Raw genomic sequence first — 24,734 nt, forward strand, 5'->3', positions numbered from 1 at the left:
GATAAATCTGGTGAATACTGTTTGCTTTGACATTAGCTATGTTATCCTATTTTCAGGCTCATAGTGTGGTATGACATTGGGTAATTGTGCCAAAGGAGATGGTTGTCAGCCATATATCAAATCCTGCATTTACATGTAGCTATTTCATGAATAGGCATCATTATAAATCTGTATCTCTGCTGACTAAGATAGAGAAGCTGTTAATGGAACCAAGAGCCTTCACATTTCTGACTTTGCAATGAAAAGTTCACATTATCGAGAAATGAGTGAACATTTATAATATTTTTGAAGTTGCAGTAATGTTTTTCGAATAGCAGAAAAGCCTGTTTCAATCAGATAGTTGATTGTTTGCACTTCATTGAAGTGCACATAAAGATTGGATGGCAGCCATTAGCATTCACTGGGACCATTGTTTCTGCTGTGTATGTTGCAGAAAAATTAGTCTCTGTGCTGTCAAAAAAAATCAGAACTTCGTACTCATTGATTGAAGGTCAAAAAACATCATCACTGCAACAACAATGAACTTGAATGTGAGCGCTAATTGCCAATTAATCCACTGTAGAATAAATGTAGTTACAAAGAGAAGTCACATGTCCAAACAAACTCTGAAATACATTAATCATTGATTAATGAACACCTTTGTATTTATCTTTGCCTTGATGAACTGCTTCTCAGTGATTTAACTTAACTGTGTGAGAAAAAGCCAACCTGACGAGGCCAGATGTTTTTCTAAAGGTTACACATACCCTGTTCCCAGCTGGCTGCGTGTAGTGAGATTGGAAGGTTTATGCCACTGAGTATAGAACTAACCATATTTCAGTACAGGAATAAGACCAAAACTGAGAGAGTATAATTAAATGGGTTTTTTGTCTCTTAACAAGAGAAAACTGAGAGGTTGCTTGATAATTTATGAATGTTTTGATCGGAAGGGTGTTTCTACTTGTGGGAAAATTCAAAACTAAGCACATAAATATCAGTTAGTTCCTAATAGATCCAATAAGAAATTCATGAATAATTTCTTTATCTGACAGCATGAAATAAGACAAGTTGATTCCCCATCAAACAGTTAAGAAAAGAGTAATAAGGGAGCTGTGTGTAAGTAGAACGGAGAGAAAACCCAAAGCATGGGGAAACGATCAGAGACAGTCTTAATATTCTGTCATTTATTCTATTTGGTTACAGCAGTTGCATTTATTTTGTTGACGTTAAGCTCAGAACTGAAAATAGTCAAGAAGAAAGTGGTAGGTTCTGGAGTTGCTATATTAGTATTTTTTAAGTTGGCTAAATGGTCTGGGTTAAAGCTCAATTTTAAGTTTGTTTATTTCCAGGAAACCATCTTAGTCGCATCAAGCTCTTTTGCAAAATAATTTAGTAACACTTTTTGGTTTAAGCTTTTCTTAAGTCTTACATATTAGATTTGATTAGATTCCCTACAGTGTGGAAACAGGCCCTTCAGCCCAACCAGTTCACACTGACCCTCCGTAGAGTAACCCGCTCAAACCCACCTCCCTCTGACTAATGCACCTAACACTATGGGCAATTTAGCATAGCCAATTCACCTGACCTGCACATATTTGGACTGTGGGAGGAAACCGGAGCACCCGGAGGAAACCCAGGCAGACATGGGGAAAATGTGCAAACTCCACACAGGCAGTCACCCGAGGCTAAAATCGAGCCTGGGACCCTGGTGCTGTGAGGCAGCAGTGCTAACACTGAGCCACCGTTCCGCCCCAAAATATGGAACGCTTCACAAATTTGCGTGTCATCCTTGTGTAGGGGTCATGCTAATCTTCTCTGTATCGTTCCCATTTTAGTATGTGTACTGCCAAAGCGAGCACTTCTTGACCTGTCATTAAAAAAAACACACCTAGATGAAATGATGTAGTTTTTTTATGATAGAGCAAACTGTTATTGCAAATTACCATACACACGCAATAAAATATAACATATCTGCAAGGGAACGAGCAAATGTATTTATCTGTCTGCTTGTCTATTTGGCAAAAATTATATGTTTTCTGGAACCAATGAAATTGAAGGGTTACTTGTGTACAGTACCATTCAAAATCTTGGGAGTCCTCGAGCGAGCACTTCATTGCCACTTCATTACTGTTAAGACTGTAATCACGGTTTTAATATCGCAAATGGCAAGGTCCAGCAAACATCAGCAGATGATGACAAAGCAATCTGTTTTAGTGATGTTGGACTTGCCAGCTCACTTTCCACAAAAGATCTTTTTAAAAAGAAGCAACCCTTGTTGATATTTGAATCTCTGTTTCAGCTGCTCCAATAATGATAAACCCATCACCTTGGAGTAAGGATATGCAGCTATGTCAGTCACCTTCCAATCAGATGCTGTTGCCACCATACCCTGCAAGAGGGAGGGAAGTGTGTGGGTGAGTGATGCAGTTAACATGGCTGAATAACTAGTAGTACATGAAAGCTATGAGATACAGTATGTGACTTACAGCAGAGCTAAGATGTGAGGCAATCAGTGTTACATATGTGTTGTGTTTGATAGAGGTTATTAGTAGCTAACTGATGTGAGTGTATTAGATAGAACACTGAGGCTAGTTTTTTTTAAAAACATTCACAGAATATGAGTGCCAGCATTTATTGCCCATAAATTGGGTTAATTGGCCTTGAGAAGATGGTTGTACGCTGCCTTCTTGAATCGCTGCAGTTCACAGGGTGTAGATACGTACACAATGCAGTTAGAAAGGGAATTCCAGGACTTTGACCTGGTGACAGTGAAATAATGGTCCCAATATCATCCCGAATCAGGATGATATGTGACTTGGAGGCAAACTTGTAGGTGGTGGTGCTCCCTTGCATTTGTTGTCCTCAACTGTTGCCACAGAGTGTTACATCTACAAGATGCACTGCAGTAATTCACCAAGGGTTCTTTAACAGCCCCTTCCAAACTTGCAATTCTCTACCACTATAAGGTTGAGGACAACCGACTGCCACAGTGTGTCAGAGGTACAGGAATTGATTCTTGAACATGGTGGATGTGGGACTAATAATGCAAACTACTTCGTACTGAATGGTGTTGCATTCATGCAAGGAAGTGAAAACTATTCCATCACACCCCTGACTTTTGTATTGGGGATGGTGGACATGGAGTCAGCGATGGATCATTTATCACAGAATTACCACCTTCTAACCTGCTCTTGTCACTCCAATATTTATAGACTGGTACAATGCAGTTCTGGTCAATGGTAATCCCTAAGACATTGGTGATGGGGAATCCAGCAATGGCAATGCCATTAAATATCAGGAGGGAATGGTTAGATTCTCTTTTATTTGAGTTGATCATTACCTGGTAAACAAATGTTACTTGTCATCTATCAGCCAAAGTCTAAAATTTGAATCTGCCCTTAGGTTCACAACCACTGCCTATCCCATATAAAGCCTCCCTAGCAGCACCCTGGAATGATATTCATCCCATCCTGTTCTGGTGTAGACTGTCCAGGTCCTCAACTTCCCCTGAACTGGTTCCAGTGTCTCAAAGTTGATGCTTTCCCTCCTCCTCCATCTTTTGAGCTATTTATTCAGTTGCTCAATCTTTCTATTTCCTCCTTAAATAAACAAAATAATATTTTTTTTAATAGTCAGGATTATTGTTATACATGTTTGGATAAGAAATTGCAACTGCTGAAAATGTGTTGCTGGAAAAGCGCAGCAGGTCAGGCAGCATCTTAGGCAGGCAGCATCTTGAAGAAGGGCTCATCTTAGCCTGTTTGGCACACTTGCCTTATTCCTGAAGAAGGGCTCATGCCCGAAATGTCGATTCTCCTTCTCCTATAAGAAATTGCAACTCCCAACATTCATAACTGGATTGCTTTCCAGTAACATCCCTGTCATTTAGTAGCAATTTAAACACCCAAAATGTACCTATGACCTATTTTAAGTTCATTAGATAAAGGAAACCCATGCAATGTAAAAAATCAAAGAATCCAAGTTTTTCTCCCACACAACATATTAAGGGGGAAGAAGAAACAACCTAGCTGAGAAGGGAGGTCAGGAACAGCACAAAAGCAAAAGAAAAAGTGAACAAAATGGTGAAGATTAGTGAGAAACCAGAGGATTTGGAAGCCTTTTAAAACCTACAGAAAACTAAAAAGCAGTAAAGGGTGGAGAAGATGAGATATGAGGGTAAGCTAGCGAGTAATATAAAATAAGATGACATGAGTTATTTTTACATATGTAAAAGGTGAGAGAGAGGCGAAACTTGAAATTGGACACTGTAAAATGAGCCAGAGAAATAGTAATGGAGAGCAAAGAACTAGCCGAAGAACTGAAAAGGCACTTTGCAAGAGTAGAGGAAACCACCAGTAGCATACGAGAACTTCAACAAAGTCAGGCGGCAGAGGTGAATGTAGTGGCGAAGGAGAAGGTGCTGGTGAAGCTGAAAGTTCTGAAGGTGGATGAATCACCTGGATTAGATGGGCAATACTACAGAGCTCTGAAGGAGCAAGCTGGGGAGAATGTGGAGGCATTGGTGGTGATTTTTCAAGAATCACTGAAGTCAGGGATGGTCTCAGAGAACTGGAAACTGACCAATGAAATACCCCTGTTGAAGGAGGGAAATTATAAGCCAGTTAGCCTGATCGCAGTTGTTAGTTAAATCGTAGAGTCCATTTTTAAGCATGAGATTGCAGAGTACTTGGAAATGCATGGTAAAATAGTGCTGAATCAGCACTACTTCATCAAAGTGAGGTCAAGCCCAGTGAGTCTGTTCGAATTCTTTAAGGAGATGTTGTGAAACTTGAAAGGGTTCAGAAAATATTTTCAAGGATGTTGCCAGGTTTGGAGGATTTGAGCTATAGGGAGAGGCTGAACAGGCTGGGGCTGTTTTCCCTGGAGTGTCGGAGGCTGAGGGGTGACCTTATAGAGGTTTACAGAATTATGAGGGGCATGGATAGGGTAAATAGGCAAAGTCTTTTCTCTGGGGTCAGAGAGTCCAGAACTAGAGGCATAGGTTTAGGGTGAGAGGAGAAAAGTATAAAAGAGACCTATGGGGCAACTTCTTCACACAGAGGGTGGTACGTGTATGGAATGAGCTGCCAGAGGAAGTGGTGAAGGCTGGTACAATGTAACATTTAGGAGGCATTTGGATGAGTATGTGGCCAGGTGCTGTCAGGTGGGACTAGATTGGCTTGGGATATCTAGTCGGGGTGGAAGGGTTGTACCAAAGGGTCTGTTTCTGTGCTGTACATCTCTATGACTCTATGACATATTTTGGACATTTACGTTATTACTTCAGCAAATACACTTACTATGAAGTATTTAAAGAACACAGACACACCAGCGTTTTGGTATGCTTAAGAGGTTTGAATGACCTCAAGTCAATTTATTTACAGACATATGCCTTTAAGCGAGGGTTTGTAATGTGTCCAAAGTGATTTGGCTAATTGTTCTTTTACTTGGTAACTATGAAAACAATAGAGCTGTTACTTTCAATTTATATCACAATAATAATGCAATAGGACGACAGTAAGGTTGTGTAATTCGGGTTGTGTGCATTTCAGGAGATTCTGTCACATAACTTCCTGCCTTCAGTTTACTTTTTCTATGTTCTCACCATTAGTCTGCTGATGCATCCATTGCACAGAGAACCATTTTCTTACGCTAATTGGAAAGCAACCAAGCTCTTTGGGTCCTGATTAGATGATTTATGTTTGTTAAATAGCATATTTTGCCATCTCTAATATTTTCATAACTAATCAATGAAAGTGTTCAAGGAAGATAAGAAATAATCACTTATTTTACTGCCACAGTGATTTTCTCCTGTTGTTTGTAACAATGTTCATCTGATGTCCAGTAATTTCTTCAATTACTGAGGTTACCAGTTAACAACAGATAACACACATTAGTTTGATTTTTTTAAAAAAAATGTTCTAAAGAAAGCAGCCAAATATTGTTATATATATTTTTGTTAGAGCATTGGCATTGTGCAGTTCCATAACTGATTCAATTTTGACAGCAGTGCTGTAAGCAGTATTCATAATGAGAATTTCTTCAAGTGCTGATAAAAGGTTAAGCCACTGATAATTTCTCTTTGACCAAAAAAATGTGAACAGTTCAATAGGTTTACAGTTAGTTCGTGCAAGGTCTAAGTGAGATATTTGAGAGATATTACATGCAGGCAGCACAATCTGAATTGACATTTATTTGCGTCTTATGCCTCTGATGTGAATATGTTGATTGGGTTACAATCAAATCCTAAATAATTGAAACCACAGGATGTTTTGGAATTGTTGACTTTAGCTTTGATCAGCAGTGTCTCAGTTTCTCTGACAAGTAGGTAGCTCTACGCCATTCTCAAGGGAGCCTCCCAGAGCTGGCATGTTTAGTTTCAAACTTTCTATTCTGTTGACTTTACAGATTGTCTCCAATAGTGTTCCTGATATTGGGATAATTTAGAGATGCCGGTGTTGGACTGGAGTGTACAAAGTTAAAAATCACGCAACACCAGGTTATAGTCCAACAGGTTTAATTGGACGCACACTAGCTTTCGGAGTGACGCTCCTTCACCTGATGAAGGAGCGTCGCTCCGAAAGCTAGTGTGCTTCCAATTAAACCTGTTGGACTATAACCTGGTGTTGTGTGATTTTTAATTCTGATATTGGGAGAATCTCTACAAACACAGCAATGTTAGTGGCATCAAATCTTCCCTCGAGAAAGGTTTTGCCATAGATGCCTTTAGGTCAGATCTTCTAGGTTTTATTTGGCCATAGGCAGTTTGACCTTGTGGGAGTCAGGGGAAATGGGAATCTTTTGGGAAGTTGAATTGAGATAGATCAGTCATGATTATACTGAATGATAGAAACAGAGTCAAGCGACATTTAGCCTACTCCTAAGAATGTTTTTACAGCCTTCTTGTTGAAAATCCAAGTGTATATGCATTGGTTTAGAATGGGATTCCTCCTTGGAAATAATGCCTACTGAAAGTCAGTATTTGCTCAATCTTAAAGATTGTTAGTAGTTAACTGCTGCCTCTGGTAACAGCTTATTCCCGATATGGATAACACTAGTTAAGAATATTTATGTTAGGTAAGAATACTTATGTGAGGTAAAAGTCAATATTTTTCACAAATGCCATTAGTTCACCAATTGAAAACTAAATATATGTCTTTTGGCTGCATAAAAATGGAAGTTCTATTCTCCACATGGCTTGCAGTGAAGTCTATGACAAGGATAGGTACCAACATGAACAATCATTTCTTGAATATTTTTCCAAATCTTTTGGACCAAGAATACCTTTGCAGCCAACATTAGTTACTGATGAAAACTACACAAACTGGATGATAATAGATGCATCAAACAATAGATAACAAAGGTGACGAGTAGGACATTGGAGGCAGGAAGTCATGTGATGGAACTTCCAGGAATGCATCCAACCAGAGTTGGAAATCCTGTTTTCATTCCAAAATATTATAGTCTAGTTTAATATAGTTTGATCTAAAAGAAGCTGTTCTTCGTAAAGTTACCATATAAATACAATGAAGACCAAAATCGCTTTGGATTAGAAGTGCCAAACAACATTTAATTTTCAGTGAAATGGTATTTGTTTACCAACGTCAACAGCTTGAAAGAGATTTGAAACCAATCTGATTCAAACGTTTAGAGCAGTGTACTCTGCAATATGCACAGCTATTCACACCCACAGCAAAGGTGTCCAGATATCCCAAGAGTGTCTGGTTCTTTTGGATCTCCACCCTTGAACAACAATGGATTCAGTTTGCTTGTGTATGATAAGATTCTCTTGTTGATGCAAATACTTCCGTTCAGAAAGAAATATGTGTATATTACAAAATGCTTTAGGCTTTTTTTTAGAAAGCCTGAGCCTAATATCCAAGATATATACCACTGGTCAGTATTAAGTGGTCTGTCCAAGGTAACTGTGTTAAATATTTCAGATGTTTTTTTACATAATGGTTTTGAGGAAGTACCACAATATCAGCAAAAGTGCAGATTTTGCTCTGTCATTCATTGGATACAAATGGCTCACTCAGAACTTTGAATTCTGATGAAGGGTCACTGGACTCTCCTGACCTTCTGAGTTTCTCCAGCAATTTCTGTTTTCGTTTCAGATTCCAGCATCTGCAATTCGTTGTTTTATTAAAGGTTAACAGAGACCAATTGTAGTATGCACAAGCCTTCCACACTGAAATCATTGAAGACAGCAACCAAATATTGGAACTGGGACTTTCCTGTTTTATTAAAATACTGGGTCATGTGTTTTGCTATATGGTCCTGAAGGAACCTTAGAATTCCTATGTGTTCAAACTTTTATACTTATTATGATTTTTTCATTTATCTGTATCCTAAAAGTCAAGAATATATTAACTTTGAAAGTTAACCCAAGTTTGCTAATGTTGATTCAGTTAAATTGATCAGTCCTTGGAGACCTAGTTTCTCCACAATTTAGGAGCAGCACCAACACCATTACAATTCGTGATTCTTGTGGTTATTATTTCTAAGGAAGAATGAAGTCTATGGATCTTTATGAACCATGGCTAATTATTTCTTACTAATAACCCTGTTCCTACAGTGATAGATAGAAACTGTAGACAACCATTCTGCGTGTTGCACTTTTCTGTAGATTGGTACTGCATAAATTTTACTCCTTAAAATTAAGTTACAACTGATGTTCTATTATTCCATACACCACAAATAGTTAGAATCTGGAATGCACTGCCTGATAGTATAGTGAATTCAACTCAGGCATTCAAAAGCAAATTGGATTGCTACCTTTAAAGGGAAAGTGTATGGGAAGGCAGGGGAATTGCACATTCAGAGAACTATTACGAGACAATGGGCTGAATAGTCTCTTCTATGTTGTAACAATTGCATGATTCTGTGATGTGAAGTATAATAATTCAGTGTATGGAGTGTTTTGTAACATTTTGAAGGAAGTGATTGCCTTGTTACAAAAGCAATTGTATAACAGTTGCAGCTTTAAATTTACCAGATATGATACAGGAAGTACACAAAGTTTTAGGTAACAAATAGATATTGCCAATTTTAGATTAGATTCTCTACAGTGTGGAAACAGGACCTTCGGCCCAACAAGTCCACACCGCCCCTCCGAAGCGAATCCCACCCAAACCCATTCCCCTACCCTATATTTACCCCTGACTAACACTGTGGGCAATTTACCATGACCAATTCACCTGACCTGCACATCTTTGGATTGTGGGAGAAAACCAGAGCACCTGGAGGAAACCCACGCAGACATGGGGGCAATGTGCAAATTCCACACAGACAGGCGGGAATCGAACCCAGGACCCTGTGCTTTGAGGCAGCAGTGCTAACCACTGTGCCACCCCATTTTTTTTTAATATTCAATTTTGTGAAGTAAACAGGCAACAACTGTTTGAAATAACCTGTGAGCTGGTAACTTGATCTTTATTAAAATAATGCTTGGGTTTTTGAACTGAAAGATCTCCGGTTTAAATCTTCCCTTAAAGTCAGTATGAGATTTCTGTCCATTGGTCTGACTGTACTATGAGCTTGGACATGTTTTTTGAGTTAAATATTTATGGCAGGCTTAAAGGAACCAGCCAGTGGTCAGCAGGAAGATTCAGATAGTACTGTGGTAGGGACCTTCCTCACAAACGTAGTGGAAACCAAAAGACATAAAGAGGAAAATACTATCAAGTGTCTCCCTGCATCAGAGATCATTGTAACATGCTGAAAGTGTTGGGAGGTTAGCAATGCAAGGCAGTCCTTTCTCCCAATACAGCACCTGTATCTTGAAGAATAGTAAGAGCAGGGCTGCATGGACAGATAATAAATTGGAAACTCCATTCCTGTCACCTGTGAATGTCCAGGAGTGATTCTGGTTCCACAATGAAAGATCAGACTAACAACCAAGATTCTGTTGATATTCTGAACAGTAGAGAATCCAGAGCCCTCTGCAATAGAGAATTCCAAAAAATCATAACCCTCTTGCACAAAGTTCCCTTCAGTCCTAAATGGCTACACCATATCTGGAGTCAGTGTCCCCTTATTATTGAAAGAGGGATAGCAGCCTGTTAGCAATTACCCCATGAAGCCCCGTCAAAATCGTACATATTGCGTGAGATCACTTCTTATTTTCCTCAACTCTGTAGAGTAGGGATCCATTATATTTAATCACTCCCCATCACTTCACTTTTAATAAGTGTCTTTAAATTAACGAAGCATCCCAGAGCTTTCAGAGAGGTGTAATCAGACAGAAATGTATTCTAAGACAAGGAAATAAATATGAAGTAAGTGCCGAGTATAGAGGAGCAGTAAATGGTTAACTCCCCTCACCGAGCAAGAATGATGAACTGAATGGTGCTATGAAAAATTTTCATTTTGTAGTTAAGAATGGAAAATCAGATATTTGCTCTGCCTTGAATTTAACCCCAGTCCTCAGGACTTTGCAGTATCTTAAAGGTAAAGCTGAATAAACATAGCAGTTAGTTTGTGCTGAGAGAGAGTACTCATGGAAACAGTCTTTGGCCACCCTAATCCATAAAGCATGTGTCGCTGTGACTGTGCACAAATATGAAAGAGTGCCCAGTTTCAATCTGTCATTATTGGTTTTATTTCTTATATCCTGTGGGGAGGGTACCATATAACCCCAACCTTTCGTAAGACCCAGGTGGAATCAGTTGGTGGTAGTTATTTTTTTGTCTGTCTGAGGCCACTTGCATAGTATGTTTACACTTATACACAATGAGAGAGAAAAGTAAGATAGTGAAAGCCTGAAGATTATTCCAGTGCAGGCATGTTTAATAATTACCAGCTCTCTAGCCTATGAAAATGCACTGCTTTCATTTCTGAGAATAATGGGTGAAGACAAACATGCCCTCATATGCAGAATGTTTGCTTCAATGATGTTATGTTTAGGAGGAAATACTGAGTCCCAGATGTTCCTTCAGATGTTAAAAGATATACTGGGCTATTGTTTAATGGCTGTATGTGTACATTCTTTTGAACCTGAAACCACAAAGCTGTACCTTTGTTACACCTAGCTCAGGCTACCTTGTTCAGGTTGCCACCCATGTGCTTTGTAAGTGGGCTGTCCAGAAATTTCTAATATGTAAGCTAGTTCCATTGAGGTAGATTTTTGTCTTTGTTGCCTGGACATCAGTCTGGTAGAATGAATTGCCTACTTGTTAACTAACCTACCAGAAATTCATTCTAATTGCAATCAATGGAATGAAAATCAGTCAAACACTATAACAGCAACAATCTGCTCCACTAGATTAATGCCCAAGCAGTGAAGGCTAAAACTGTACTTCACAAATGTCAGGGTATTACTTGTTCATCTTGTTTTTATCAAGTTGAAGCATATTTATATATGATTAGGCTTTCAGTGAATTTTCATAATTAACAAAACAAAATTTAGAAGTCAACTGGTTGCTATGGCCTTCCCCATTGCTTTGGATACAAAACAAACCTTGGTAAAATATAATTATAATGTTTTTAATAACATTCAGCCACAATGGAGTATTATATCTTAGATGAAACATCATATTCTGATATAGATTTATTATTTCCTTACAGCAGTCAAACTGCTTATTAACATGCCTTACTTTTGTAAGTTAAGGCAATTGGTGGTTAATGCTACCACGATACCACCTGATGCAGGTGTACACAAATTTTAAAGAGCCATGCAATGAAAAATATCTTTTATGCCAAAATTCAGGAAAATATGAAAGGAGGGGATCACTGTTGAGAGTGTTTTAAAATTTGAAATTGAAATCACAACTCCTCCAAATCATGTTCAGAACTGAGATGAATTCTAAGAGTGTTTTACTCTTAAACTCCCATTGTTTTATATGCTGATTGATCTGCGAGTGGACTCCAATTGATAGTTGCCAAGGAAACTATATTACCAATTAATGATATCTGACAGTTAACTGCCAAGGTTTGTTTCAATTTAAACAAGGCAGACTGTCACTGATTGCAGCTCCTGAACTCATGTTAATTCAGTGAACATAATTTATTAAGACCAGCCTAGCCACAAACCAGTGTGGTTGTCCCACTTGTAATTTTAGTCCTTAAAACTCTTGTTATATTAGACAAACATTTTGTTTCTTTAAGTTGTCTGGCACTTTAGCTAATGAGACACGGACAGGGATTCAGTAATGTTTCAGTTATCAGGAAAAAGGACAAAGTAAAACCACAATTTCCCAATTTCATCGTACTGATGGGACTGTAAATATAACATTGTCACCAATGTATCCAGTTGAAAGCTCAGAAGAATCTTCTTTTAAAATATAGAAAGATGAAAAACAAAAACAGGAGAAGGCCGTTCAACCCTTTGAGCATACTCCCATAATTCAATATGGTCAGGGCTGCTCATTTAACTTAGTCTCCTGGTTTTATAAATAGCGAGAAACTTCAGAGAGCTGCAACACAAAGATATTAAGGGTATGTGTGAATTAAATGCAGAAAGCTAGCACACAAGTGTAGCAGATAACCAGGAAAGCAAGAGGATGGAGTACAAGAGTAGGGAAATATTATTGCAGTTGTACAAAGTGCTATATCTAGAGCACTGTGAGCAATTTTTGTCCCCTTATTTAGGGAAAGATATAATTTCATTTGAGGTAGTTCAGAGAAGGCTCACAAAGATGAGACTTGGTATAGGGATTGTCTTCTATAGGCTCTGCACAATTTCAGGAAGACACTCCTGTTACTATACTCAATTCCTCTCACTATGAGGGCCAACATACCATTTGTCTGCTGCACCTGCATGCTTACTTTGATGGGTGTACAAGGACACCCAGGCCTCATTACACCTCCCCTTTCCCACTGTACCACCACCCTTAATGATCTGCCTTCCTGTTCTTGCTACCAAAATTGATAACTTCACATTTTTCCATGATACTTCCCTATCATGCATTTCCCCAATCATTCTACAGATTCAAGTCACACTGACACATCTCTGCATCTTCCTCTCAATTTATCCTCCCTCCCAGCTTTATGCCATCTGCAAACCTGGAAATATTACATTTTTTTCCTCATATAAATCAGTTATATATATTGTGAATAATTGGGGATAAGCACTGCTCCCTGTGATACCCCACTGTAACTGGCTGCCACTTGGGAAAAGATCGGTGTATTACTCCTATTTGTTTCTGATCTGCCAATCAGTTCTCTTTCCATGTCAGTATGCGATCCTCAATTTTATGCACTTTAATTGTACATGCTAATCTCTTATATGGCATTTTGTCTTGTATAAAGAATCTTGAAAAGTGGAACTCACTACCACAAGGAGCAAATAGGATGAGTGGCAGGTCCATTTAAGGGGAGCCAAGTGAAGGAGAAAGAAATGAGTTATTATGTTGATGGGGTAAATTGAAATAGAGTGGGAGGAGTTCATGTCGGGCATAAACACCACAATGGTTAAATTGTCTGTTTCATTGCTGTACACTCGATGTTATCTATCTCTGTGTTAAAGGGGATGCACAATGGAAGGTTTGAGAAGATAGCTTCAAAGTGCAGTCCCTACTGAGACTGCTGAAGTTATATCAATGGTGGGACAAAAAGAATGTGCATAAAAGATTAATAGCAGAGGAGTGATAAGTTCTGGGTGGAGAGCTTTTATAGAGTTAAACAATGTTAGAGAGATACGATGGGTCTTCAGCACAAGGTTGAAAATGTTGAGACTTTCAAACCTAGCTTGAAACTAAGGCCAGCAAAGTCAAAGGGTTGATGGGTCTGCAGTAGCTGGTGTGATTTAGGATAAGATCAACAAAGTTTTGCATGAGCACAAATCAGCACTGCATTAAGCAAACCAGCAAATGAACGTAAATGGCATTTTCAGTTACTAACTATATCATAAAGATCCTTCTAACATGCCCAAACAATGTACTTTAACTACTACAACTGAAAACATACCTTTCTGCCTTGCAATGAACTAACTTAATCATTTCTGTTTCTTCATGAGGCATGCATCGTCTTTATTGAGGGCAGTTATCTCAAATTGTGGCCAATTATGTGAAGTGGATTGAAATTCATTATGATTGGATTGCGACTGTCTCAACTTATTTTATTGTCACTGACAGGAATGCTAAGTTTGGACTTCATTCAAACTTTAATCCCAAAGAAGCCAAGAGAACACCCAATCTTAAACTGAATGAAATTTATATAATATCTAAATAAATTATGGATTTGTTGGATTGTTGTTGCATAACTAACTTATTGATAAGTGACATGTTGATAGCCAATAGGTATTTACTTATCTCATTATTTGACAACACTTCGAGTCATAGAGATGTACAGCATGGAAACAGACCCTTCGGTCCAACCCATCCATGCCGACCAGATATCCTAACCCAATCTAGTCCCACCTGCCAGCACCCGGCCCATATCCCTCCAAACTCTTCCTATTCGTATACCCATCCAAATGCCTCTTAAATGTTGCAATTGTACCAGCCTCCACCACTTGCTCTGTCAGCTCATTCCATACCTGTACTACCCTCTGCGTGAAAAAGTTGCCCCTTAGGTCTCTTTTACATCTTCCCCTTTCACCCTAAACCTATGTCCTCTAGTTCTGGATTCCTCAACCTCAGGGAAAAGACTCTGCCTATTTACCCTATCCATGCCCCTCATAATTTTGTAAACCTCTATAAGGTCACCCCTCAGCCTCCGACGCTCCAGGGAAAACAGCCCCAGCCTGTTCAGCCTCTCCCTATAGCTCAAGTCCTCCAACTGTGGCAACATTCTTGTAAATCTTTTCTGAACCATTTCAAGTTTCACAACATCTTTCCAATAGGAAGGAGACCAGAATTGCATGCTATATTCCAACCGTGACCTAATCAATGTCCTGTACACTGCAACATGACCTCCCAACTCCTGTCCTAACCAATGCTTTATACAGCTGCAACATGACCTCCCAACTCCTGTACTCAATACTCTGACCAATAAAAGAAAGCATACCGCTGGTGGACATTTGGCTTGTATGAAATTTTCAATTCTTTTTCTAAATAAATTAAATTTATCATCATTCAACATCAAGTTTTCATATTGATGCATGCAAAATATTACCAGTTCTCTTGACTTGCGACACTGATCTTGACCTGATTACTTAAAAGTTTGGATCCTCTGAGTTTTATTTGAGTTAGATTTCTTAAATCTATCCTAGTTGCACAATAGCAACAGAAACCACATGAGGCTTCCAGTGTCTGACTTATGCCATGAGCTGGCCCTGCAATGGATAGTCACCTTAGAGCTTTCTTCAATACTTTTGTCTTGATCTGATAACGGTCAAGAATCTCTTGTGTCTAAAAACTCTGGGTCATTAGCAGCAGCAACAGAATTGTACTGCCACACAATCTGCAATCTTATAGCCAGCATATTCCTCACCATATCGTTGCTATCAAGTCTGGTTCAATGAAGAGTGCAGTAGGGCCACCCAGGAGCAGCACCAGGCTTAAGTAAAAATGATGGATAGATCTGGTGAAGTTACAAAGCAGGATTACGTGTGGTCCGAACATCATAAAAAAAAGACAAGTGATAGAGCTAAGAAATCTCACAACCAATGGATCAGACTGAAGCTCTGCAGGCCTGCCATATCTATTTGTGAATGGTGGTGGAGAATCAAACAATTCACTGGAAGAGGATGCTCCACAAATATCCCATCAGCAAAGATGGGAGAGTCCAAAACATCAATGCAAAAGACAAAGCTGAAGCATTCGCAACAATCTTCATCCAGAAGTGCCAAGTGGATGATTCATCTCGATCTCCTCCAGAGGTCCTCAGCATCACAAATGCCAGTCTTCAACATTTTGATTCACTCCACATGGTATCAAGAAACAGTTGGAGGCAAAGGCTATGGACGCTGACAAGATTCTGGCGCTAGTAGTGACAACTTATGCTCCTGACCTAGTTTCACCACTAGCCAAGCTGTTCCACAATGTGGTAAATTGCCCAGATATATCCTATACACAAAAAGCAGGACAAATCCAATCCAGGTAATTACTGCCCCTTCAGTCTACTCCCAATCATCAGTAAAGTGATAGAAGGCATTGTCCACTGTGCTACCAAGGAGCACTTACTCATCAGTAGCCTGCTCATTGAAGCCCAGTTTGACTTTCATCAGGGCCAGTCAGCTCCTAACCTCAATACAGCCTTTCTTCAAAAATGGACAAAAGAACTAAATTCCAGAGGTCAGCTGAGAGTGACTGTCCTCGACATCAAGGCCATATTTGATTGAGTGTGGCATCAAGAATCCCGCGTAAAACTTGAGTCAGTCAGAATCAGGGGAAAACTGTCTGCTGGTTGGAGCCATAGCTGGCACATAGGAAGATGATTGTGGTTATTGGAGGTCACTCATCTAGGCTTCAGAACATCTGTGCAAGAGTTCCTCAGGTTAGCATTCTAGGTCCAATCATCTTCAGCTGCTTTGTCAATTATCTTATTTCCATCATTAGCTCAGAAGTGGGAATGTTCATCGATGATTGCACACTGACCAGCACTATTCGAGATTTCTCAGATACTTGGGTAGGGTATGTCCAAATGCAACAAGACCTCGACAGTACCAGGCTTGGGCTGAAAATTGGCAAGTAACTTCTATGCTGCACAAATGCCAGGCAATCATTATCTACAATAAGAGACCATCTAACCATTGTCCCTTGACATTCAATGGTTTTACCATCATTGAATCACCCACTATCAACATCCTGGGACTTACCATTAATTAACTGGACTAACCATGTAAATAGAGTGGCTACAAGCATTGTTGATATGATGGTGGCGGAGTAGTAGGGCTGCATGCAAGCGTTTGAGCCCAAATCTCATCCATTCCCATCTACTTTCTTTATTTTCATTTTATTTCTCTTTTGGTTTTCTTTTCTACCTTTATTTTTCTTTTCTTTGAAGTTCTTTGCAACAGGTTGGTTGGCAGCATCAACATGGCAGCAAACATGAGCTATATGTGGAATGGTGGCCGCCTCCCAATAGTCTCAGGCGGTTCCTTCCAGAGATCAAATGGCAATGGCCACAGATGGCAGTGAGAGTGGTCTGTGGATGGAATGGCAGCATCCTTCTGGCAGGTGGCGGTTGCAGCCCACTCTGGCAATTGAAGGCAGCAATGGCAGCAGCAAGAACATGCTCCTGGCATTTGGGGCCAGCGGTGGTGGCATAGCTCCTCCAGTGATCAGAGGTTGTGGCAAGAACGTGGCTCCTCCCAGCAACTAATGTAAGCCTAGCAGGCTGACCAAAACTCTAACCGCGGTTAGGCCCCAGTGCCTGTATCGGTGGTTCTAAACACCTTTATGGAGATAAGACTTAGACTTTGAGATCTAAGTGAGTAACTCACTTCCTGACTCCTCAAATCCTGTCACCATCTACAAAGCAAAAGTCAGGAATGTGATGGAATGCACCTTGCTTACCTGGATGAGTGTAATTCCAACAACACTCAAGAAGCTTGACACCATCCAGGACAAAGGAGCCCATTTGATTGGCACTACATCCACAAAACATTCAGCCATTCCACCACCAATGCACTGCAGAAATTCACGAAAGATCCTTAGATAGCACCTTCAAACCCATGATCATTTCCATCTGGAAGGACAAGGGCAGCAGATGTATGAAGACACATCATCTGCAAGTTCCCCACCAAGCCAGTCTCCACCGTAAGTTGCAAATAGATCAGCATTCCATCACTGTTGCTGAGTTAAAATCCTGGAAAACCATTCCTAATAGAGTCCTGGAATGAGACTCTGGCAGCAGTATGGCGTAGGCTAGTGAAGCCCACAGTGTGACTGTTGCAGCGGAAAAGGAAAAGTTGGACTGTCTTTAAGTTGTCTTTCTTTTTTTTATTTTAAGTTAATATGAATGGTACCTGTGCATGGCGACGGTATAAACTTTTCACTGTATTTTATATTAAATACATGTGACAAATGATTCAATTCAATTCAATTGTGAGTATACCTACAGCGCGCACACTACAGAGGTTCAAGAAGGCAGCTCACCACCATCTTCCTCAGGGCAACTAGAGACAAGCAATAAATGCTGGCCCAGCCAATGATGTACATGTCTAGTTTGTGAATTAGAAAAGGAAAATGTGCCCAAAATTAATACATGCTCCATACATGTGGTATTGATTACTGTAGATCATACAGGATGTCCTTATTATTTCATGGGATGTGGGCATCCTACCATCTAGTCTTTCATTCTTGATCTGTATGAAAATTTACTAGATGTAGACAGTCTGCCTGGCTTTTCTTGGGCCTATCCTTCCTCTGTCAGTATTTTACTCATAGCCAATGTGTAGCTCTGCAATTTCAGTTATACAGGTCAGTGGTGGGCAAGGAAGGAATACTTCTTTTGCTGTACTGCCCTGCCTACAACACCACGCCTTTGTATACCTCTCTCCTGCACACCTTCCTCCACCTCCCAGGCACCACAAACTTGACCCCCTTCCTCCTCACAGACCTCACTGGGTATTGCACCAGCTGAAATTCACATCCAACTCCACGTGCATTCTCCACTAGGGACTGTGTGTGTCCCACTAGTGGCTAATGCTTCTGCCTGACCCGATAACTGTCTGATGTGGGATAAAGATGCCACTCCATCTGATTAACAGCCAGCCACTAAACGACATCTTTGCATCATCACCAACTTTTTAGCCACCAAGTTCAGGACTTCATAAAGGCCAACCCATTGCAACAAGTTTTCATTCTAGATATTTTTGTTGATTAATTCCACCAAATGGGATTTGAACCCATGTTCTCAGACTTTAACTTGAGCCTCAGAATGCTAGTTCAGTGACATTTCCACTATGCCAGAGTCTTCCAAAATGTATCACGTGCTCTAGTTTCCACAGTGGAAAATATCAAGCAATCTGACAAATGCACACAGGCATGAATTAATAAAATATTCCTACATTTGAGTAATGCATACAAGAAGTAAGCCACAGCAAGTTATTCAGTTATTCAATACTGAAAGATAAAAACAAAAGCAGAAATTGCTAGAAAAGCTCAGCAGGTCAGCCAGCATCTGTGACCAGAAATCAGAGTTAATGTTTCAGGTCAAGTGATCCTCAAAACCAGGGAAACAAAATAATCAGCCCACATGGCATTAAAATAATTCATTTAAAATGCATTTCTTTGCTGGATTGATAAAGACAAATACATTGGATGAAACAGTCATTCAGAGATTTTGACAATGCAGCTTTGTATGTGAACAATGTGATTTTTGATTCATTCAAAAGTTCTGAACCTTAATGTAAATGAGGTTTTGCAATTTTGTCAATGTAAAATTCTGTCTGGATGTGGTTAAGACAAGGCAGGATCCCACATGACTTTCTTTAAATACATTGTGGAATAGGAATGATTGCAAACAGCAATGCCTGGCTGTTTTTGAATGTGGGCTGATGTAGCAGCAGGACATCCTATGTGCCAATGGTGTTGACAATATCCAATTTCTTTAGTGAAATATTGAACATCTTTGTTGGTCAATTGAGTAGTCAAGGTTCAGAAAAAGGCCACTGATTTATTACCTAGTTTAGTGTCTTTAGTCACCATAACTTGTGGAACTATAACCTTGTGTTGTGATTTTTGATTTTGTCCACCCCAGTCCAATACCGGCTCCTCCAAATCAATTTAGTTATCATGATAGACATTGAAAACTGGATGAGTGAGGTGTGCAGCGCAAGATAAAAGGCTATTTCAAGGAAATATGAGAGGTTGTTAAAAATAATGAAGAACAGGGTATTTGAGCTAGGTAAACAGAGCAAGACTAGGAGACACCAGTACGAGTCACAAAAGCAGTAAATTATATTAGGCATGAGGAAGTTCTTTTTGTGAAGAGTAGTTGATCTCTGGAACAGCTTATCAGTTCATGCTGACAGTGAGTTTGCTGCAGGCTTGCATAAACCAGCTGGATGATTTCCTGTGAGTAAAAAGCATCCTGAAGGTAATTAAGCTAACTTGGTTAATGATAGCAGTCTTGTGAAATTTAAGAAGAGAGTTAGCGTAGAATTAAAATAAATGATATATAATTGTGAAGAATAATGGAGATAACATCTCGTTAGCATTCTGACCATCTACGAACAGTGTATTTTTAAGCTTAAGTGAATAACTTCTATGAACTGAAAAATTTAAAAAAAGAACTTTTTATTAACATGGAATAAAGTTTTAAAAATCCCAAATGTAACAGTGGTTTGAACAAAATAAGAAAGTTCTGATCCGGAAACACATTATAGTTTTTAACCATCTTTTAAAACATGCCCAAAGATGGCAGGCAATGGTGGTGGCATTAATCTTCAATGGATAAACTTGAGCATTTAAAAAGTTTGCAAAATATTAGATGACTTTGGCATACACTCAAAATGGAATTTCTTTCAGTCTCACCGCGGGTGACCTTAGCATATAGCATGGAGCTCAGTACTTTCAAGAAGGTGGAAGTGAGATCTCAAGACAGTGAAAGCTTTGTTTCCCTATCACAGCTGAAACATTTGTAACCATCTTAAGTTAGAAGGGCCAAGTGAATGACCCAACCTGGCCTTCTCCTGAGGTGCCAACCATCACCAGCATCAGTCTTCAGCCAATTCAATTCACTCCACTTGATGTGAAGAAATGGCTGAAGTAACTGGATACTGCTAAGGCTAAGGATCCTAACAATAATCCATCAGAATTCCTGAAGACTTTTGATTTAGAATTGGCTTTGTTCTTAGCCAAGATGTTCCAGTATAGCTACAACACTGGCATCTAGTTGGAAATGTGGAAAATTATCTAGGTCTGTCCAGTTATCAAATGTGGGACAAATCCAACCTAACTTATTGCTGCACCACTGGTTTACTATTGATCGCCAGTGAAGTGATGGAGGGGTTCATCCATAGTGTTATCAAGCAATACTTGCTCAGTAATAACATGCTTATTGATCCTCAGTTTGGGTTTTATCCTCTCTATAGCCTTGGTCTATACATTAGTAAAAGAACTGAATTTTAGAAGTGAGGCAAGAGTGACTGCCTTTATTATCAAGGCAGCATTTGACCAAGGATGATGTCAAGGAGCCTGAGCAAAATTGAAGTGAATGGGAATCATGCACTCAGTGGAGTAATACCTAGTGCAAAGAAGCAGTATTTGGTTGTTAGAAGTCCAGTATCTCTTCTTCAAGATATCACTTTAAGAGTTCCTTGCAGCAGCTGCTTTATCAATGACTCTACTTTCACCATAACGTCAGATGAGGACTTGTTTGCTGTTGACTTTACAATGGTCAGCACCATTCACAACTCCTCAGATATTGAAGCAACCCATCTCCATATACAGTAAGACTTGGACAACATATAGATTTGGACTGATGCCATTATGTAAGACGTAATGACTAACTCCTACAAGAGAAAATCTAATCATATTCCCTTGATGTAACCATTGCTGAATCCCTGACCACCAATATCCTGCAGCTTACCACTGACCAAAAACTGAACTTGATCAGTGATTCAAACATTTTAGCTGCAAGTGCAGGCCAGAGGTTGAGAATTCTATGACAGGTAATTCACCAAAGTCTGGCCAGATACAAATCAGGAATGTAATGGAAGACTCTCTACTTGCCTGGATGAATGCTGCTCCTAAAATATTCAAGAAACACAGCGACATCTAGTACAAAACAGCCTGCTTGACTGACTTGCCACTAAATATGTCAGCTGCCAAATCTAAGCTTTTCATTTGCACAGCTCAATGTGTTAAGCCTTCAGTCAAATTTCAACCCTGCTTCAGCACTGCAATGCTTTTCATTACAAATTAAATTTCTCTGTCAGTGATGTGATATATAATCACTCCTCATCAGCCTTGACCTGACTGCAGCTTTTTGCAGTTAACTGCACTGTCCTCCTACAATACTTCACATCCAGTTGTAATTGGGTCAATTTCTGTCTAACCATTTTGCCATCTGAAAATCTCCTGAAATGACTTTTATTCCTTCTGCTTTACCATTAACTCTGGAGTCTGCCAGATGGTCTATCTATGGCCCTTCAATTCATCATCTACTTGCTGCCCCTCAATGACAAGATCCATCAACAAAACATCATTTTCCATGTAATCATAAGAGCACGACTGATCATCAAAGTCTGTCCCAATTTTCCACCCTCAGACTTTTAGTCCAAAAACATAACGTTCTCAACCTTGAATAACTGTCGATCCAGAACTCCAAAACTTCACCAATCTATGTGAAGGAATTTCTCCTTTCATTTCGAAATGACTGACCTTTTATCCTACAACCATTGCCATTGGTACCGACAATATCACCTGGCATTCTTCTAAACTCCAGACAGCAAAGACCCATTCTACCCAAACCTTTCTCGTAGAACAACTCTGTCATTGCAGGAAGATGCTTGTTTGACCTCAGCTAGTATATTGTATCCAGTTGCAGGTGCTACATTGTACAAAAGATGTATGAAATACAGAAGCAATTTATCAAAATTGTCCCAGGAATGGGCAACTTCTGTTATGATGATAGATTGATATTGTGAGCGGGCTGGACACAGTAGATAGGAAGAAGTTGTTGCTGCTCAGAAAAAAAACGAACATGAGGACACAGATGTAAAGTGATAAACAAACAAAGCAAAGGTGATGTAGCAAGCTTGAAAATGGGACATCAGAAATGGTAGTGTCAAGAAGTACAGTTAAGTAATTCACTTGACTAATGACTTAATCATGTGTTATGTACTATTAAACTTTTTTAGTGAACAATCCATGAGGATAAATTTAATATTAAATAAAGCAATGAATGGGTGCTTACTTCAGATTTGATATATCAATAAGATACAAAACTTGAAATAAAAAAGCTGATAAACAAAAAACATAACACAATGTAAAATAAAGGATCAAGCACTAGAGCACCTTATAAATAATCCCTAACTGTAATACAATTTTAGTTACACAAGAAAAAAATAATCAGAAGAGGCAGATAGGTTTGGCAACGCAGATAATGTATGAAGGCTTGCAGAGAGTATAATGATCCTGGACAACCACACCTACGGTGACTGTCGACATTTTGAGAAACTCTGCTCAGAGCTATTGAAGTGTTGGTGTCTGAAGTTCAGGTGCTGGAGGGCATTGGAAGGGAGAGATTTATGTGAATATTTTGGCCCAAGAGCCAGTCAGAGCCATCAGGTTTGGCAGTGGTGTAGGTCTAGTTTGTGATCAGAGACTGGTTTGACTACAAGTCAAACCAGTAAAGGAACAGAAGTGCAGTGCTGGAGGAGCTTTGTCATTTGGCGATATGTACATGCATAAGAATTTTACTGCCTTATATGGTGGCATTTTGTGGGTGGATGAGTATGCTAACCATGACACTGTGAAGAGGGTTAGAGACACCTCTCCACAGCTGTTGGAGAAAATTCCTGCAAGGAGCCTTTTTCAGGATTGTTATAGAATCTGTGCCAAATCTGCAGTCATTTTATGCAAGGTTCACCAGTTTTACTGTAAACCTGATGCACAAAAATAATAGTGACCTTCATGAATACCATATAGCAGGAATAATTCACAATGATTTCTGCAGCTGCAGCTTCTCAATTCAGTATTTATCAATACATCCAATCCCTTCACCACCAACTCTCAGTAGCAGCAGTGTGTACTAGCTAGAAGGTGCACTGCATCATTTCACGAAAGATCCTTAGATAGCTTCTTGGTATCCCACAATTACTTAGATCTAGAAGGACATGGGAACACCACTACCTGCAAGTGTCCCTCCAAACTATTCACTATTCTGACTTGGAAGTATATCACCATTCATTCACTGTAGCTGGGGCAAAATCCTGGATTTCCCTCCCTAGTGGGTTTGACTATAATACATGTACTACAGTAATTCAAGAAGGCAGCTTACTACTATCTCCTCAGAGGCAACTAGGGATGGGCAGTAAATTGTGGCCAGCCAACGATACCCACGTCCTACAAGTGAATAACCTCACATTTCCCATACTCGGCACCTCCTTGCATGTTCTCTTGGTCCATCTATATCCTTTTCTAGTGCCTGTTCCCCTCACACTATACTTTCCCACATGTTTTAAATGTTCAAAATGTTTGGCTGCATTGTATTCAGCCCTTCCTGTGAATAGTTGAGGTCACAATACTCAGGAGAAAGTGAGGACTGCACATGTTGGAGATCAGAGCTGAAAATGTGTTGTTGGAAAAGCGCAGCAGGTCAGGCAGCATCCAAGGAGCAGGAGAATCGACGTTTCGGGCATGAGCCCTTCTTCAGGAATATTTAGCCTTGCAAAAGCTCAACCAGAAAAGGATTCATTTATTCTTATTCTTTGTTTTCTATCCTTTATTAAATTGTTTATTCATCCTAATATATTACCTTCATTGCCATTAACCCTTGTTATGTAAGAACCTTGACATTCAAGATTCTTAAAATCTGTGAAGGAGCAATAGACAATAGGTGCAGGAGTAGGCCATTCAGCCCTTCGAGCCTGCACCGCCATTCAATATGATCGTGGCTGATCATTCCTAATTAGTATCCTCTTCCTGCCTTATCTCCATAACCCTTGATTCCACTATCTTTGAGAGCTCTATCCAACTCTTTCTTAAATGAATCCAGAGACTGGGCCTCCACTGTCCTCTGGGGCAGAGCATTCCACACAGCCGCCACTCTCTGGGTGAAGAAGTTTCTCCTCATCTCTGTCCTAAATGGTCTACCCCGTATTTTTAAATTGTATCCTCTGGTTCGACACTCACCCATCAGCAGAAACATGTTTCCTGCTGCCAGAGTGTCCAATCCTTTCATAATCTTATATGTCT

The 24,734-nt window shown here is 39.6% G+C and overlaps 1 protein-coding gene and 1 non-coding gene across 5 annotated transcripts in view; one reads left to right on the forward strand and one right to left on the reverse strand.

Moving 5' to 3' along the window:
- afg2a (AFG2 AAA ATPase homolog A) overlaps nucleotides 1-24,734 on the forward strand; it is a 557,175-nt gene that overhangs the window by 485,917 nt on the left and 46,524 nt on the right. The window lies entirely within an intron of this gene.
- Nucleotides 1,732-1,838, reverse strand: LOC132833471 (U6 spliceosomal RNA). Its single transcript, XR_009647084.1, has one exon. It is a non-coding gene; the product is annotated as a U6 spliceosomal RNA (small nuclear RNA).

This window comes from Hemiscyllium ocellatum, chromosome 36, assembly GCF_020745735.1.
Source record: "Hemiscyllium ocellatum isolate sHemOce1 chromosome 36, sHemOce1.pat.X.cur, whole genome shotgun sequence".
Classification (NCBI taxonomy): Eukaryota; Metazoa; Chordata; class Chondrichthyes; order Orectolobiformes; family Hemiscylliidae; genus Hemiscyllium; species Hemiscyllium ocellatum.